Genomic DNA, 18698 nt, shown 5'->3' on the forward strand with positions numbered 1-18698 from the left:
AAGCGAAGAGGGGAGCTTCTTAGTTTGGGGTGGGGGGGAAGAGGGCCGATATCGAGCTGCCCCTTCTTTCTCCGACTTCGCAGCTTCTTAGTAGGAGTGGCCTGGAGGGAAAGAAGACTCGGCGCAATCGATCAGTCTTATAACGTGTCTACTCAAAAGTAAGGTTCGCTGAACCCAGTGGGGCTAACTCACAGGTAAGTGGGTATAGGACTGCAGTGCTGCGAAACTGAGACGAGTGGGTCGCTGTCTCTTTCATACCTAAGAGAAGATGAAAAAGGACAGCCCCGGCCAGGAATGTGAGGAAGGAAAGAGTTGCCACAAGTTGTAGTTCTGAAACCAGGTTTCTGCTTCCTTCTGTTCTCCCCCCAAACCCCATTTCTGTGTGTTTAGATTGCAATCCCTATGCAGTGCTAAGGGTACTTAACAGTGTACTGTTGTTATCTGTCTACTTGGAAGTACGTCCCATTGAATTCTGAGGAACTTGCTCTGAGATAAGTCGATATAGGATTGAAGCCTTAGCCCTTTATTCATCACTGCATCATTAATGTTATTTAAATAATACAGGCTTACATTTAAGTGCTAGTCTGGTAGCCTCTCCTATGAGCCTGCCTGAAATGTGCAGGTACCATTCAAGGCGATGTTGTTGTGCGCCGTCTTAGGTGAGATTGGTGGTCATTCCTAAGTGCCTTTTGTGTAGCAACACCCAAGTTGTGGAATTCTGATCTGCCCCAGCAGGTTGTTAGCCTCTTCATTAGTGTCCTCTAAATGGCTAGCAAAGACAGTTGTTCTGCTGAGTTTTTAAGTGCTCATTTAGCAGAGGGGTGATCCACAAATATTGTAAATAAATTGGTGAATAGGAACTGCATGCAGTTGAGTGAGTAGGCTGTGAAGGAGGGATCCTTTGCATCCAGCATACAAAGCAAGCAGGCTGCTAGTGGGGAGTAGTCTGCTTTGCACCTAGCATAGAAAGGCAACTCTCCATCTCTCCTCAGCCCTTAGGAAGCTAGTAATGTTTGTGGGCTTATTTACAAGGCCAATGTGACCTTATGTATGTTGTGTGCTTGTTTTATTTTATTATAAGCTGCCTTACAGGCTTGTCTGTACAAATGAAGTAGACATTTATGGTAATAGTTCATATGAGGAAGAACAAATAGATCATTAAAACACTTTTACAAAGAGAAAGCAAGGAGCTGAAAGTAAGCACACTTTAAAAGAACCAAATAATAGTAAGACCAAGTCCCATAGAGGAGTCTTCACATGACTTAAGAAGAGTCTTCATGCCCCAATGAATTCTGAAATGATGTCATGATCACCTTCCTCTGAGAGTCCTGAAGGTTATATCACCTCCTGTGCGACTCCAAGGCTTCTTTTCATACAGAAAAGTGGGATATAAGTACTTTACATCATCTATAGTGTTGAGCTGTTTTCTGGGACATAAACTAGGGGGCTGAAGCCTCCACCAGATTTCCCGGGGGGGGGGGGCGGGCAATGCCCAACCTGGTAACATCAGTAGGCTCCCAGCCTAGCTGGCAGATTCCTCAGTCAGTCTCCAGTTGTCTGTATTGTATAAAACTATGTATGATATGTTAACTATCATAATAAAATTAAAATGTATTTTTGTTGAGTACTTGTTATTTTAATATGTGGCTTTAAACACTCTAGGATCTATTGTTAATGAAGGATGGTTTCTAGAAATAGAAATATATACATAAATGTAAACAAATAAGCCTACCACCCTTTTCCAAGTTTAGCTCCATGCCCCCCTTCAAATTGAGAAGTCTACACCCCTGCTGTTTGGTGGAGCTCTGGACATAGTCAATCCTATCGAACTCAGTCTGTATTATTGCAGCTAAAAATGCAGTTTGTAAAATTAATTTCACATGCACACTTCAGTTCATGTAATTGTCTCAGGATTTCTTTTTGTGTGATTTTAATCATTGTGCATATGCACTGGTAACTAGTAAGGAAAAGCGGGGAAATACATCAACCACAGATGTGCAGCAGTCTGAACAAAATCCTGAAATAAAGAACTGAAAATGTACTAACAGTACAATCCTATATGTCTATTAAAAAATAAGCACCATTTATTTCAATGGGACTTACTCTCAAGTAAGTATATAGAGGATTGAAGCTGTAATATACTAGTATCAGCCTGAAGCTATAATATACTAGTATGAACCTGAAAACAAAAGCAGGTTGTTTGGAACCCTGAAATTCCATCAGGCAAGAGGTATGTGAGGTAAATGACAGGCTTTAGATAACGTTCCTAAGTAATATAAGTTCTCTGTTAAGTTTCTTTCAGATATTCCTTAATTATTACTGCAAGAAATTAGTGTGCATGCATAGTCAAGAACTTGAAAACTAAAACCTTGGTTTTAAATCAAATTACCCTGAAGATTGGATTGCAGAACTGAATACATAGCCCCCATCCCCACACATATAGGTGAGTGTCATGGACAAATGTTCTCACATTTTCTTTTACATGCAAAGACTCATTTCTTAATTGAGAAGCATAAAAATGATCACCCCCACGTGCACCTAGAGTTTATGAATGCCACTGTAGTCTGCTGATTGCACAGAGTAGTCTAGCCCTCACTTTCCTGAGTGGGAGAAAAAGACTCTCTCTACCTAGTGTTCAATTTCTAAAGAGATACACCAGGTCTTACGCCTGTCTGGAAACCATATTTTGTTTTCTTGAAGCCTACCTATTTTTCCCAGATGGTGGACACAGAGTTTTCTTTTATAGTAAAGGAAAGCTCTGTACACACTTGGAGGTACCCTTTTCATATGGTTCTGGTCCCATGTTTGAGAACTGAGAAGTGTCTTAATTTAAGTCCTGTCCTTTACATGTGACTCCTTCAACAAATGGAGTCCAGTAAAAGTCTCCTAAGTGTACTCAACTTTTAATGTCCTTGCGGCTCGTGTGCCATGAGCTGCTAGCAGCTTTCACAACACTAGCGTATTCTATTCCAGGGAGTTCTCTAGGCTGCAAGATGTGGCCCTGGCTTTGTGTGTCAATGATTTCCCACTGTCAACCCCCCACACACACCCCGTGGTGGTGGTTGGGCTGAGGTAGCACCCCCACAGGTGCTTGAAGTCATTCCTTGTTGCAAAGGGTAGCCTCCAGCAATTCCATGTACTCTGCCTTTGTCTTGCCCCTTTTGCAGTGTTCGTTAAGATCCCTACAAACAGGTGCAACTATTCTAGGAAGTGCTGCGAGAGTTATTCTTTGGCAATGGTGTGCCTGTTGTTGCGTTTTGGAAGATGTGATGGTTTTAGGGGATTTCATTGGGTCATGAATTTTTATTCCGTGTTTTGGGATGGCTGTTGAACTTTAGAGTAAATAGTAGGAAGGTGCGGTGGAGATTTTAGGACTGTGGGTTATGTTTAGGAAGTGGTAACTAAGAATCATAACGTTTTTTTCAATGTGTGTATTCACCATACTGAGAACATGGTGATTCCTGGTGTGTATTCACCAGCCTGCATTTAATAGTGTTTACTAATGTATGTGCAATAGATTGACTGTCCCTTCCAGTCTAGGCACCTAAAGGGAAGGAATCATAGTTTAGTTCAGCCAGGTAATGGGTTCTGCTGTGCCAGAAAACCCCATGAGATTATCTGCTGGTGAAGTGATATGGTGCAGTACCAATTTTTGGGCTTGTTTTTAGGGGTTTCCTGACTACCACCACTGCTCTTCTAGTTGGTCCTGCCTTGGTTCTGGGATCAAATTAATCTTTGAACCTGTCTTCTGAAGATTCTGGGTGCATATAGGTATTTATGTGCATCTTGGTCTTGTCAATGACTTCAGACTTGTTCAAGATCATGTCCTGCTCCTTGACTTCTTCACTTCCAATGAAATATTTATCATTTCCTGGTGCAATAGTTCTAAGAAATATTACTTCCCACCATTTTAGGCAGGAGAAATAAACTCCCAGATGCCTGTTTTTATTTGTATTTGGAAAAGTAGAGCAGGAAAATAAGCCACGGGCAGTTCCCAGACAAAAAAGTGGAGGGGGGGGGGAGATAAAGCGATTTAGTTACTCAACATTAACAAACTGTGTTAAGTTAGGGGAGAAAGATTATTTTCCTTGCACTAATAAGGGGTTTGGGGTGCAGTGGTGATCACTGGGCTTATATGTTATTGCATCATTGTATGATGAGACGAGTATAGGATCAAGGCTGGAAATAACTTAAATAAGTTCTAAATAGACACTACCAAAAATATCAACAAGGAAGGGTTTAAATGCACTGGCATCCTCTATGTTAGACTCTTTTCATCCTATAAAATGGGAACCCATTCCTCAACTATTCAAGCCAGACTAATAAGACAAGGGAACTGGAAAAGCGCAAACAAGCAACATTTGCCACACTTAGGGTGCATTCCTATTTATGTTTAGACAGAAAAAAAGTTCTACAACTCCCAGCACAATTGGCTGGAAAATGCTGGGAGTAGTTGGATTTTTCTGTCTAAACATAAATAGGATTGCACCCTAATCCTAACAGATGTGAAGTAGAGAGTATGCAGTTACCTTTGTTTTTCCCTCACTCCTGTTCAATACATTTCAAAGTAACTATGCTAGTCCTTTGCGAGGGGGGAAATGAAGACAAATTGTTGTATATTACAGATTGTATATTACAATGTTGTGGCTGACTGTTGACAGGAAAGAATCTATTCATTTTTGTAAGAAGCTAATGTGTGTGTATCTGATCAATTGTTTGTCAAGTAGGAGATACAACATAAAGAGATGTTTTATCTACATTCTAATTGAGATCGTAAGAGTCATGCTGGATAAGACCAAGGGTCCATCTAGTCTAGCACTCTGTTCACACAATGGCCAACCAGATGTCAATCAGGAACTCACAAGCAGGGCATGAGTGCAACAGTACCCTTCTGCTCATGTTCCCCAGCAACTGGTGTACATAGGCATACTGCCTATGATACTAGAGGTAGCACATAACCATGAGGACTTGTAGCCATTGATACCCTTTTCCAGGAAAGGTATTCTGCTGGTGAAAGGTATTAAAATTGTATGTATCACTTCCATAGGATTCTCCATCAGGCCAAGTGTTGATGTTGCCAGTTCCTGATTATGTACAGTTAGCTCACTGCCGAACGCAAATACTTCTAAGCAACTCAGATCTGTATGGTGGTGAAAATTAGATGCCCTTCCAGCCTGCTTGATTGTAAACTGGATATATGCTTTCCATACTTACAAATGTATACTGCTGCATCATTGTAATAAGTAATTAGCTCTTTACTTGTTGGCTCTTCACTTCAACAGGGTGGTGTGGTTGTGGGGACCACATAAATACTATCTCCCTTACTTGCACATGGTACAAGGGTTATAGAGGACACTAAGATTTTCATATGTTGAAAATGACACTGCATGATATAAAAGAGATCTACTCATTTTAATAGAACAGCCCTGCCTACAATGCTTGAGCAAAGTATGTTTTACAGTAGTGGAGAGGGATGCTTTACACAAACATCCTCCCTATTTATGTCAGTAAGAGGGTTATGTCATCTTTCAGGGTTGTGACGGTAGTGGGGAGAAAGAAAAGAATTGTTAAGATCTCAGTAGTGAAATAAAAATTATTTGAATTATGCCATTAGGCTTACCTTTGTAAGTCAGCAGTTTTTAATGATTAGCCAATAGGCTCTGAACAATAAGAAGTGATGTGTGTGTGTGTGTGTGTGTGTGTGTGTTTCTTTGCATCAAGTGCCAAGTAAATGTTTTTATGTTGTCCTGGGTGGTAGGGGATTCTGTCATGCAGAAGCAAGAACGGAGTATTAGTTTTTGTTTTGGCACTGGGAAAACTTAAATTATCTAGTAATTGGGGCATTTGAGCATAAAATGATGGAGAGTAACCACAGATCCTTAGTAATAGGGGTGTGCACGGACCCCCCGCTCCGCTTCACTTCCAGATCCGTGGTTTGTGGATCGGGCTGCTTCGCTCCGCCCATGCCCGCTCCGCTCCGGATCTGAATCGGAGCTCCGTTCCCCCCCCCCCGCCCCATAGGCTTGCATTAAGCTTAAAAAGTATACAACTTTTTTTCTGTGAAAGTTAGAAACCTCACGTTTGGCACCATGACACCTCATGGAGGTATGCACACGCACGCCAAGGCAATCCCATCATCCCCTGATTTTTGGGGAATTTATGAAAATCGGGCACCCCATTCACACCCCTTTCGATAGCTCCGTCAATTTGCACGTTAAAAACCTCAAACTCGCCACCAGGGACACACACCCAGACTCAAGGCAGTCCCATCATCCCCTGATTTTTGGGGAATTTATGAAAATACAACACCCCATTCACACCCCTTTCGATAGCTCCGTCAATTTGCACGTTAAAAACCTCAAACTCGCCACCATGATAGCTTATCCAGGGACACACATGCATGCCCAGACTCAAGGCAGTCCCATCATCCCCTGATTTTTGGGGAATTTATGAAAATGCAACACCCCATTCACACCCCTTTCGATAGCTCCGTCAATTTGCACGTTAAAAACCTCAAACTCGCCACCATTATAGCTTATCCAGGGACACACACGCACGCCCAGACTCAAGGCAGTCCCATCATCCCCTGATTTTTGGGGAATTTATGAAAATCGGGCACCCCATTCACACCCCTTTCGATAGCTCCATCAATTTGCACGTTAGAAACCTCAAACTCGCCACCATGATAGCTTATCCAGGGACACACACGCACGCCCAGACTCAAGGCAGTCCCATCATCCCCTGTTTTTTGGCAGGGCTTAAACCTGCAGACATCTCAATGGGGCCATTTCAAAGGAAATCCCAACATGCCATGAATTGGGGAGTAGAGATAAACCTATATGAATCTTCTTCCACACTTGAAAAATGGATTTGGAACTTCCAAAACTCCAAGTGAGCGCAGGAAGGACTTCTTCCCTGAGTCAAAGCCAGACACACACAACATCCCTGCAAGGCAGGCAGGGGAGGAGAGAGGGAAGGCAGGCAGGCAGGCAGGCAGGCAGGCAGGCAGCAGACATTTCTGGGGGCATGAGGAAGTGAGCCAAGGATAAGCCAGTAATGCATATAAAATGGAATAAATAAATAAATAAACAAAGGAGGGGTGGAATTAAAAGCAGCAGTGTTGCTGAATAAACAACAAGAAGAACTTTTTAAAAAAGGCTATATCTGTCTTTTACCAGCAATAGGGGGACGTGCCCAGGGGAGGGGGAAGCAGCTGCCAGTTCAACTCATGAAAGCCATTGCTTCACCACGAGAGCTGAGGAGTAGAACTGTCACTTCAACTCATGATAGGCATTGCTTCACCAGGTTACTCTCTTTGGAGGGCTCTGATTGCCCTCCAAATACAGGAGAGAGTGGGGGCATGTCCACATGGGATGCCCTAGGGGAGCTCATTCCCTTGCACCACATCTTTTCAGTTGTTCCCCAAAGTTAGGGTGGGTAGCAGTGCTGTGTTTCTATCTCTTATTATTGGCTTAGTATATGATTTCAGGTTGTGTTTGTGCATTTGGTGGGGCTACTGTTTTAAAAAACACTGGGAAAAGTCCGTTCAGACTAAGAAAGAGAAGTTCCCAGAATCCCGTTACCCGTTTTGCCTATTCCCTCCTCCAACTTTGGGATCATGTGATCATGACCGGGAGTTGACTCTGCCCCTCAGCCCTTCGGAAAAGGTATTTTCCCGCCGGTTTTTAAAAAAAATTCTAGCACATGAACCGCAGCACGCAGAGAGCTGAGAGTAGGCTCAAAATGACTCCCATCCACGACTCTCCAAGCACAAGAATTTTCAGAAAGATAGCTTCAAAAACAACACAGTTATCCCCCTTTCTTTTCCACAATGCAATCCTATGGGCGAAATGTTTCAAGATGGCGATCGGATCGGACCGCAGAAACCGGAGCGCTCTGAAAATGGCCGCTTCTCTTCACCTTGCTTCTAGGGGTCCACGGTCCGCTTCTACTCCGCCTCTGGGCAAGGCAGAGCAGGCCAATTCACTCCTGCTTCTGCGCTTCTAATCGGAGCGGAGCACATGCCTACTTAGTAAGCAGCATGGGTGAATTATGCACCTTTACATTATCCCTAAACAAAAGTATAATACTAGAACTGAGTCTTAATTAGGCTACTCTAAGCATAAAGTTTTTAAATATAGATAGTTCAAGATTTAAATACTTGTTTAAGTTGTTTTTAATGCAAAGTAAATTACTTAACTAAATTGTGTTCTATTCTGTTGGAGAATGCAAATAATTCAAATATTTTCCCCTCAAACCTAGTAATGTTGTGTTTGTGGCACTTTATCCTATACCTACTTAACTTGAAATAAACCCTGTTGAAAGTGATAGAACTTACTTTTGAGTAGACATTGCACCATTACATGGAAGAGCATATTCTCATCAAAGACATAAGGAGGTGATCTGCCTGAAGTTCATGCAAAACCTTAGTTTCATCTGTTGCTTGATAATTCTTTGTATTCTTACGGCAATTTACCTAAGTACTCAAAGTAGCTCAAATAAAGTATCCCAGTAATTAAACCTGCAACATAGGATAGTATAATATAATTCCTATATTACAAACTAGTAGGCAGGCAGGCAGGCTGCAATGGGATCTTATGATTTGACTGGAACTCATGATTTGACTGGAATGTTGTATCTTAACAGCACAGAGTGTTTATTTGTGTTTCTTATCAGGCGGACCTGCAAATAAGTAGTAGCTGAGTATAAACTACCTCCTCCCCACTAGATGGTGATTCTGAAAGTCCCCATAGCTCATCTCCCTTGTGACTGTCCCTATTATTTTATAGATTAACAAAGTTGTGAGTGAGCTTTCCATTACGCATGAGGAACTAAGGCTGTATTATCATTTGCACCTGAAGCCTCCTGTTTTGTTTTACAAGCAGCATGGCTGCATTGCATTGTCTTTTGAATGTAATTGTCTGAGTGGGCTTGATTATCTGTACTTGTTTAGTTCTGTGGGCTTATCTTCCCCTTCTCTTTACCTTCTCCCAAATGCCCTGAGGTGAATAACTTGAAAGGTTACTGATTTGTTCTTTGAAGGAGTTACAGCTCTTTATTTCTTAGAAGGAATAGTGCATATTTTCTGGAAGTAGTTCATTACGCAGCATCCTGTTCCTAGATGTGTGTGGGCTTGGTTATAGTTACTCAGGCTCAGCCCAGGCATTGAAAATAACTTCTGTGGCTCAGGATAGTAAGCTAAGTCAACTTAAGGCAGTGGTGGGGAATTAAAAGTCCACCTTCAGTTTCAAAGTCCTGCTGTGAACAATTCTGGGATATAAAATGAAAAATGGTTTAATCCTGTGTATATTTGCTTGGAAGTATCTCACTGAACTCATGGGGCTTATTTCCATATAAACATGTTTAGCATTGCAATTTATCATGTACCTGTGCCTGCTTATTCTGAAGCAAGTTCTACCTTGCTCAATGAGGGTTATACAAGACTAAGACAGAGATCCTATGTACACAAGGGTGAATTTGGACAATTGAGGTCATTTTGTCTTCTGAGGGAAGGAAATAAATGGAGAAAAACTAAATTCTGTTCTTTTCTGATCTCAGAAAAGGAGGGTCTTTGTTTCTCATCTATGATTTAAGGATATAGGATTAAAGTATTTTATTAGTAAGGTTTGTTTGTTGATAAATCTATGTATTTGGATGTAGGCAAGCTAGCACATTTGCTTTGTTAGTTGGTCATTTTTATGGACATATGAGGCGGCTATATTTTCCTCAGAGAGCACAGATTGTCAACATACTGTGTACCTTCTGAGTGGATCTGGGAGTCTTAGAGATGACTATACTTTTATGCATAAATGCATGTATTAGAATGGCATTATACTAAGAACAGGAACTAAGAACAGGAATGTTGTGAGAAGTGTGTTATTCTTTTCAACCCATTCCAAATCTCCCCCACTTCAGTGGCTTTTTCTTCCATGTGGCTTACCCTAAATGCAAATTTACCCTAACATTGCAAACCTAAATTTAAATGCCTGTGGGTGTAAAAGTGGCTGTGCAGTGAAATATGGTGCGGTAAAAAGATGGCCAGGTATTTCCCCCTCTCTGCTCTCAATTTTCATTTCCTGAAGTGGCTTTTTTAACTATTACAGCAAAGTACATTGGGTTCTATCACATACATAATAGCACATAACTTAAATTGCTTAATTATTGGATCTATGGAGCAGTTTTTGTTATGTAGTAGACTTTGCAACATTAACCTGTAAGGAAGGCTTATTCTTCTAGCTGAGGATCCCTGTTTTGATCTCTAGTTTGGCAGCGTAAACAAAAATGATACCCCCAATACAAGGATTGCTCTTACTTCATTCTGGAAGAAATGGTAGCCTGTCAGTAAGCTCATGGTCCTGGTAGCCTGTTAGAGGTAACAATATTTTAACATAATGTTAAACATTTGGAATGGCTGGTGGTTACCTATGTAGACAGTCAAAATACCTTTTTTCTGCAAAGTGATACTACTAAAATTTAGGGGAATAGTGTAATGTAAGTTGACTTAACATATGGTCGAACTTAAACAAACACAAGCACCCCAAGGTGAAAAGCTTTGAGCCACAATGTATTGTGAGCAAATTGGATGCAATTAAAACCTTTAGTGTTTAAAGGGATCTATAAAAATACTGGTATTAACCATCTGTTTCGGTTAATTTTTAGCAAGCAGTTTAATGTGTAATGTTGCACTTCTCATACATGATATTGAGCAGAACTTAAGGCACTTGTAGTCATGGAAGGGAGGAGGCCTTGCTGCTGATAATTTCCCCTTCAAGATGCAGTTCTCCCTGCCTCTTCCCATGCTGCACTGGACGATCCCTTAACCTTCAGGGTGCCTTTGCAGTGGGCTCACAGGGCTACAGCAGGAAGGAGGAGGGATTGTCTTTTACAAAAAGAAGTTTGTTTTTGCTTATACTTCTCTAGATCCAAACCATAATGGTTAAGTTGTCATTTTCCACTCTGGATTAAGATTTGTGGTTGAAAAGTGCACCTATTAGTTCTGATTTGAATTTAACTCTCCATGTTACTCTTTGAACTGAACTACCATAAGATAAGCTAAATATGGTTTTTGCTGTCATACACAAAATCCATCTCCATGTCCCCTCAAGGAGGCTGAGAAATTCTGGGCCAGGGGGATGAAAGAGAAGTGGGCAGTAGGTGCGGGTTTTACATATTAATTTGGACTAATTAGGAAATTAGTCCAAATTTGTCTCTAGATCACCAGCAATAACAGAAAGGTCAGGTTAGGTGGCTCTCATTCGCTTTTCTACTTTGATTATCTCATTTGGTTATCTAGTGAAGTGTGGATGACTTACTATTTATGCACTGAACAATATTTATCTAACAGATCATATTGCCATCGCAATGATAGATGCAAAATACTACCTGCTGTTGATTGTATCCCAGTTATGCCACATTTCTTTTAATATTCTGAAAACGTATTGTGTTAAACCATAGGATTGAACTCCATAGTAATCTTAGCAAAATATACCACTTTGTCTCAAAGCATTTTCCATTTAACTTTAACTTTGAATTTGAGGAATCTGTACTATGGATACTTGTGTTGGATCCAGACTTGCCCTTCTGCGAATAGAATGTTTGCAGAAAGAACTAGGATTTAGTGGTGGTTCTTTGCTTGGAGGACGGGCCAGTGGACATTTTTGCCAGTTCTGCCTTCTCACTGCAGTCCCCAGTGCTACTTCCTATTCTATGGAGGGTTCCCCTACCCTTTCTTATAGCTTTTCAGGGGGCCGCAGAGGGAAGATAAAATCAGAGAAAAATGCACCCAGCACATTTTTCCAGCAGGAGCAGAACTCCACTGAGTGCAAGTCTGAATCCAGTCCTCTGCATAAGTGCAGTTGTTGAGCCCTGCACAACTAAATTAGAGTTGTTTGGTTCCAGTTGGATTCATTTCTATTGCTTTTATTGTTATCTCAAGATTTGTCACTTGTTTCAGTCTATCTTGGTGTCCTATATATATGAGATATCTGATCTAAAAGCATGAGAAAGGGTTTAAATGATTCCGTAGAGAGCTCCTACTGATCTTATTTTAGGCAGCAGTTCAATATTCTTTTGGTCTCTAAGTTATGTTTAAGGGGCAAAGAAATGACTACATAGAACACCAAATGGAGGCAGTAATGTACATCTGAACTAAAATTGAAGATGCATTTCATAAGCCCGTCCCCCAGTGAAATGCATATTCATTTGTCAGTCTTTCAGAGGGCCCTCTTCTACAAATTTCCATGGTGGGGGAGATTGCAAAGAAATGACCCCTAATATATATCCTCACCTCTCTCTGGCATTCATGTAAAAACAGCAACACTCCATCGTGAGCCTTTTACAGCTACTGTTTCAGTACTATTTTTTGTGCAAAGTAGCCATCCTAATAACATATTTATTTAGTAAGTCAAATTTGGCTATATAATGGCATCAGTGGGGGCAGACAAAGGTAGTTCAGTGTGAGAGAACTTGTTTTGCTTGATTTCAGTGAGATCACTTTGTCAAATCTGGCTGTATGATGACATCGTTGTTGGTAGGAAGAAGGGGTCTTTTTTCAAGCACAAAACAGACGGAAGCTGATCAGAACTATGAACAAGCATAAACAAAGCTTTTGGTAATCTTTCAGAAAATATTCTTGGTGTCTGAAAGCCAGAATATGGTTTGGAGAATGTTCAGCTAAGCCCTAATAATGCATCTAGATTGGATAGCCAAATGGGAGGATGCAGTAATTTAGGCTGCAATCCTATAAACACAACTGAAAATAAGTCTTGCTGAACTCAGTAGTGCTTATTTTAGTAGACCTTATAGGATTCCACTGTTAGCTTTGTATCCATTCTGTTTCAATTGCATAATATTGAAAGCAAGCAATATTTTATAGTATCTGATACTTTATTAAGTTGATTAAATCCAAAATGAATAACTTTTGTAATGGGTTGAGGGAGGAAAATTATAAGTACCATAGCTGACAGAAGCACCTGCTATCCAAATAGTTTTTCCCTTGTATGGTTTCCTCTTAAGACTTTCAGAAAGTTTTAATCTGGACAGTGTGATTTTGTAGAGCATTTCAAATTATACAGTTACCATTGTTATAAAGGGTACAGTATTTGGTTTGGATATGAAAGATTCAAATCCCTACTCAGCTATAACACAGCCTTGTAGTACCTTAACCTTGTTAAGTTTACTAGAGTCCACGTCATCAGATGCATCAGCTATGAACAGCTTTGGACATATCACTAGTTTTCAGCCTGTCTCACAGGGATCTGAGCTCCTTAGAGGAAGAATACTATACAAATGTAATAAATATTTCATTTAGCCATGGGAAAACTCAGTTTTTTTCTCCTGGGTTTTCTGAATGCACAATAGTTGTTGTTCAGATCTACCATTTGTCTTGGCATTCGTATCAGTGGGAAAGTAGACAATGGGACATAACTTAACCACAGCACTGACTCTGTGCATCTTTCTAATTGAAGGTAAAGCATTAACAAATTCTTCTGGGAGAAATAAGCTGCTTGGAATGTACACAAATGGAGTACAGAGAAGAAGAAAATATCCATGAAACAATTATGAGGGCCAAGGGAATGACATCCTTTTTTGTAATTGTTACAAGTTTTTTGACTTTGAGAAAAGAGGTGGCACAGAAATAAACCAATTTCTAAGCAGTAATATAAAAATTTAAATGGATATGATGAGTGCTTTTTATATACTTTCAAAATATTAAGATATCTAGAGGCAAACTAGTATAATGACGTTTCTTTTTTAAAAAACACACTTTTTAATGAGCTAGCCGTAAGCTAAAAAGAATTAATCAATCCTATATTGTCTTGTAAATGTGTACTTAAATGTAGTTCTGTTTGCTTCATTGGGGAAATGCAATTTTACGTAATGTGTTATTTTTTAGGAGAATTATCACAATTTGTAGTCTATATTGCATGGAAAAAGAGATTCTAGCTTCTGGTCAACTGAGAAGAAAATTCCATTATATCATTGATCCTGAAGATGCATGCCTAGTCCCAGTGATTGATTTCATATAGTGAGCAGACTGAGAGTTCTGCAGAGCTATTGGGAAGAACTCATATTATCTTAGAAACATGATCTTAAAAGTTTTGTAACACTAAAATGGGTTGGAGTAGACACCAAAAAATACCTTAGCCTTAGTGAATCTTTTTGCCTACACAGTAGCAAGAACAACTACTTATGTCGAAAAATAATACTGATGTGTCTGTTGTAGATTTAATTTTTGTAAATTCAATTATTATTTTTAGTGGTGATGCACTTATTTTGCTAAGTAAACTACAGACAATAAGTTTGGGTAGAAATAATGGAAGATACGCTATACAATTACATTTTATTCAGTATGTTTCTGCCTTTTTTCATTCACTGCACAGAATAGAAAGTTATATGGGAACAGATGTTAAGAATGCATGGGCAGTCATAAGCATGCCATTTCCTTCAGTTAGATATGCTTGCATCTGCAATCTAACGGTCTTATAATTTATTTAGTGTGTGAAACAACTAGTTCCTTCTGCTCTGTTTATCTCTGGCAAACTTCACTGCCCTTCTGATTCCTCACCAGCTATCATAAACTCCTATACTGAGAACTAGTTTAGAATGGATTAGTATTGGATCTGTATCTGGAAATCTGAAGTCCCAGCTCTTTGCCTTGGACCTGTTGAATCACATTGAACAATTTGCTATGTTTTGGCTTCAGATGCCCATTTGTAAAATAGGAACCATGATGACCTTCAACTTAAGGTTTATTTGTAAGCAAGCTCTGGTATCAAATCTTCCCTCTTCCATAAAAGCTATTTGTATGGGTGTAGTATAAGGCAAGGTTAAATAGTTTTTTTAATGCTTTTTGATCATATTCACTGTTTCTGCCATTCCAATTTATCAACCCGATTTTCCTTCTCATAAATAACTAAATCATATATCAGACCCCACCCTATAACTGCTAAGCTGTGGTAAGGGGCCTATTCATTCTAGTCAAGAAACTTTGCCTCTAAATGGTGTGCTGGCTTGTGACAAGTAATATCAATTGGAAAGCTAATTTGCCTGCTATTCATCTGTGATTTAAAAAGGTTCATTGCAACTTTTAATGAAAAAGTAGAATTTGTATGAATATATCTAGTATTGGGGTTATTAAAATACTTAACTGAAATATTTCAAGTCCCTTCCCATATGAATTTATGAGGATGGCTAGTGGACAGATTCTTTCTTCTCTCCTTTTTTTTGCTAAAAGTTGACTGACTTATGGGTAATCAGCAAGTTTCATGGGGCATCATTAGGCATAATAAAAATGGAAAGAAAAACATGTCTGTTTAGAGTCCAGTCTGGTTGTCTGACACGTGGATATGGGCTAATGATCTTATTTTCCCTTTCAGAAATATGTACAAAAGAAGATTGAAGCCAAGCTGGATATTTTGGGATCATTGGGTAGTTAACTTGCACTTCGTCACAGAACCATTTTGTGAGCTGATCAACCCTTAAAGCACTGTTTGTCGATAGTCAGATGGTGGTGGTGGCCAGGATTGCCTTTTACCAGCTTTGGCTGATGTGCCAGTTGTGTCCCTTCAAAGTGACTGCTTTAATCACCTCACGTTTAGATTACTGTAACACACTCTACCCTTGAGTGTCCATAAACTTGATCTGATGGAAATGTAGCAGCCAGACAGTTATCTGGCATGCCTTTTTTAATAAACCATAGAGCACCAATATTGAAATAGCTGCGCTGGCTTCCAATTTCTTTCTGAGCCCAATTCAAGGTGCTTATTCTTACCTAAAAAGTCCTAAATAGCTTGGACCCAGGGTATCTGAAAGTCTGCTTCCTCCTATATGAGCCCTCCTGAAATTTGTGTTCCATGTTCCATGTTACACCTCATGGAGAGGTGAGGTTGATTGGTACTTGAGACAGGGCCTTCTGGGTAACAGCATTCCAGTTGTGGAATTCGTTGTTCCAATCTAAAAATATTCTAAATAAAATGTGAAGGAAGTAAAGTACACAAAGTTTATGGAGTACCAAAGGAAGGCAAAATTTATGCTAAAGAAGTGAGATATGCAGCAAAATGGTGCTGTGTTGAGTACTGCTGTTCCTGTCAGTCATGCCTTCCTCCATGATACTCCATTTGATTCTCCCTCCCATCTGTTTTTCTGTTTTCCTCCAACAATCAGTCAATATTCTGTGTCCTTTGAGCATGCTCAGTCCTCATTGTTTTGCTTTTGGAGGTCCCCTTTCTTAGAATTTTCTAAAGTTTTTTGTACTTTTGCAAATCTTGGGCCTCCCTGAAGTCTGGTGTTGCTTCCTCTTGTGGTCAGGTGATGATGTTTTGGCTGCATAAACAACAGCACTCACAGCCTGAACATTAGAAATATGTCATTGATATAGCACTAGTGCAGTGGTTCTCAACCTTCCTAATGCCGCGACCCTTTAATACAGTTCCTCATGTTGTGGTGACCCCCAACCATAAAATTATTTTCGTTCTTCTCTACACGATCCATTATCATGGGATGGTTTGCTAATGAAAATAATACATAACAATAGCTTTAATAATACAAAAGATGATACATGACATAGTTCAGTCAATACAGTTTCCTAAACTATCGGAAATATGTGTTTTCCGATGGTCTTAGGCGACCCCTGTGAAAGGGTCATTCGACCCCCAAAGGGGTCCCGACCCACAGGTTGAGAACCGCTGCACTAGTGTAAGAGACCTTCAGTGCAACACCAATAACACTGGAATTTCCCTGGATAACTGGTTGTACCAGCATACACTATTGACGTTTGCGCTAGAGATCATTTATGCTAGCACTCCATCAGTGGTGTCAGTGGAGTGGTAGCATTAGTTAGTCTTCATGGTCTCTTATGCATCACACATTTGGGCTCTGCACCTGTGTGAAACCTCAATTCAGGAAGCTTCTGTAGCTGAGGATTTTTTTAAGTTTAAGGTGATTTAAGTTTGAATAAAACTTAATTATACATAAGTAATGCCACTTTGTTGATGAGGAAATCCTAGAATGGCTGAGACTCTGCTGTCAGGACAAGGAGCTGGTCAGGATATTGTGGATGTACTGTATGGGTTGAAGGGCAATGTATGGCATATGGCATTTGGTTGCATGCAAAACTGAGGAATTTCTTGGGTGTGTGTAGAGAGGCCTTGCACAGGACTATGGCGGCCAAGGAACCCCTGAGACTAATGGACACTATGACTGAGTTTAGACATCACGATAACCAATGGTGGTTTAAATAGTCGACGGTTCGTTATTTAACCCATCGTAGGCTATCATGTTGTGTGGCAGGAGTTTTTTAACCAACAGTTTGTTATTTGGGTGAAATAGCCAACACGAATAGCCAAAGCTGTGCAGAGTTGGCTATTTGAACCAACATTGGTTATCATGTTGTGTGGAGGGCACTGTTGGTTATTTCCTTGTCCACCATTGGTTATTTTGTCAGCCGGAGTCACAGAGCAAGAGTGGTCAAAATAATGGCTGCCACTGTAGTCCAACTGGCAGGATAGATTTTTGGCAACAGTGGCAGATAGGATACTAGCAAGAGGACGGAAGGGAGGAGAGAAGGCGGGAGGAGTGAGTCAATTCAGCATGGACTACTAGTCAACTCAACACTGATCCTAATCCACACCACAGTTGATTATTATGTTGTGTGGGGAGTACCCCCTAGATAAACAACTGTCGAGTTGATTTTTACCCCACAGTTGACTATCATGTTATCCAAATGCAGCCTATAAGGCCCATTTTGGACTCATGACTTGGCTTCTTCCACTGTCTCAGCTATCGCACAGTAGATCAGCATTGTGAGTTACCCATCCCATAGATTCAGGGTATGGGCTCCCCAGGATCACTCTGCCGAGGCCCCTGCTGTTTACCCCTGAAAAATGTCCCTGGGGATTCCTAACTAGAGAGTGATTGGGAATGGAGCAAAAAACCAACACCCCAAATGAGGAGAACTACACCGACTCTGCTTTCTGGTCAACATACAGGACCAGTTTGGAAAGGCTGAGGCCAAAAAAATAACCTTGTCTTCTGATCAAACGGAGATGCTGTCCCAGATGTGGAGGCTGCATTCTGGATTCCTGGGGAAGAAAACATTTTAGAGCATACCTGCATATCTGATTAAATTCTGTTATTGTTATCAGATGTGTTTACTTCACATTATTTACTAAACAGGAATTATAACCCTGTCACAGCATAGCATATTTGGAATTGTCAGTCAGAAGAGGTTTTGGCAGCTGGCTCAAGTATCTAAAATCTTTCAGGACAGAATGGAATTGTTATGCATAAATATTTAGAATCAGTGGTAGGGGACGCCAGCCTTTTTTTCAAAATATTTGCATTATAGCAGTGGTGAAAGAGGAACAATATATAATCTAGTTTCTCAGTGTCTCCAGTGCTTTGCTACTGATGAACTACTACGCTCCTGTAGGAGGAGCTAAATAAAATAATGTAGCAGTAGCAGGCTTCTGTTGCCTTCCATGTGGCTAAAGGAGTTAATGTGTTGTTAACTGGATTTCTATTCCACAAATGGTAAACTAGAGCTGTAGGAAGCTCTGAAGAATGGAACCTGCATCCCTTACTGTGCTTATTACATGTTGCTGTTCACATGGCATTGAGTAGTTCTTACCTTACATACCTGCTTGCACTTGTCTATTGTTTGTAAAGGTTCCATTCATATGTGCAGACTGATGACAGGA

The 18698-nt window shown here is 40.3% G+C and overlaps 1 long non-coding RNA gene across 1 annotated transcript; it reads left to right on the forward strand.

Annotated features, from left to right (window-relative positions):
* Positions 1–68: 68 nt before the first annotated feature.
* LOC134399940 (uncharacterized) lies at positions 69–15722 on the forward strand. The gene is made up of 3 exons (XR_010025553.1): positions 69–194; positions 2293–2443; positions 15378–15722. It is a non-coding gene; the product is annotated as an uncharacterized LOC134399940 (long non-coding RNA).
* Positions 15723–18698: the final 2976 nt, after the last annotated feature.

This window comes from Elgaria multicarinata, chromosome 6 (assembly GCF_023053635.1).
Source record: "Elgaria multicarinata webbii isolate HBS135686 ecotype San Diego chromosome 6, rElgMul1.1.pri, whole genome shotgun sequence".
NCBI lineage: Eukaryota > Metazoa > Chordata > Lepidosauria > Squamata > Anguidae > Elgaria > Elgaria multicarinata.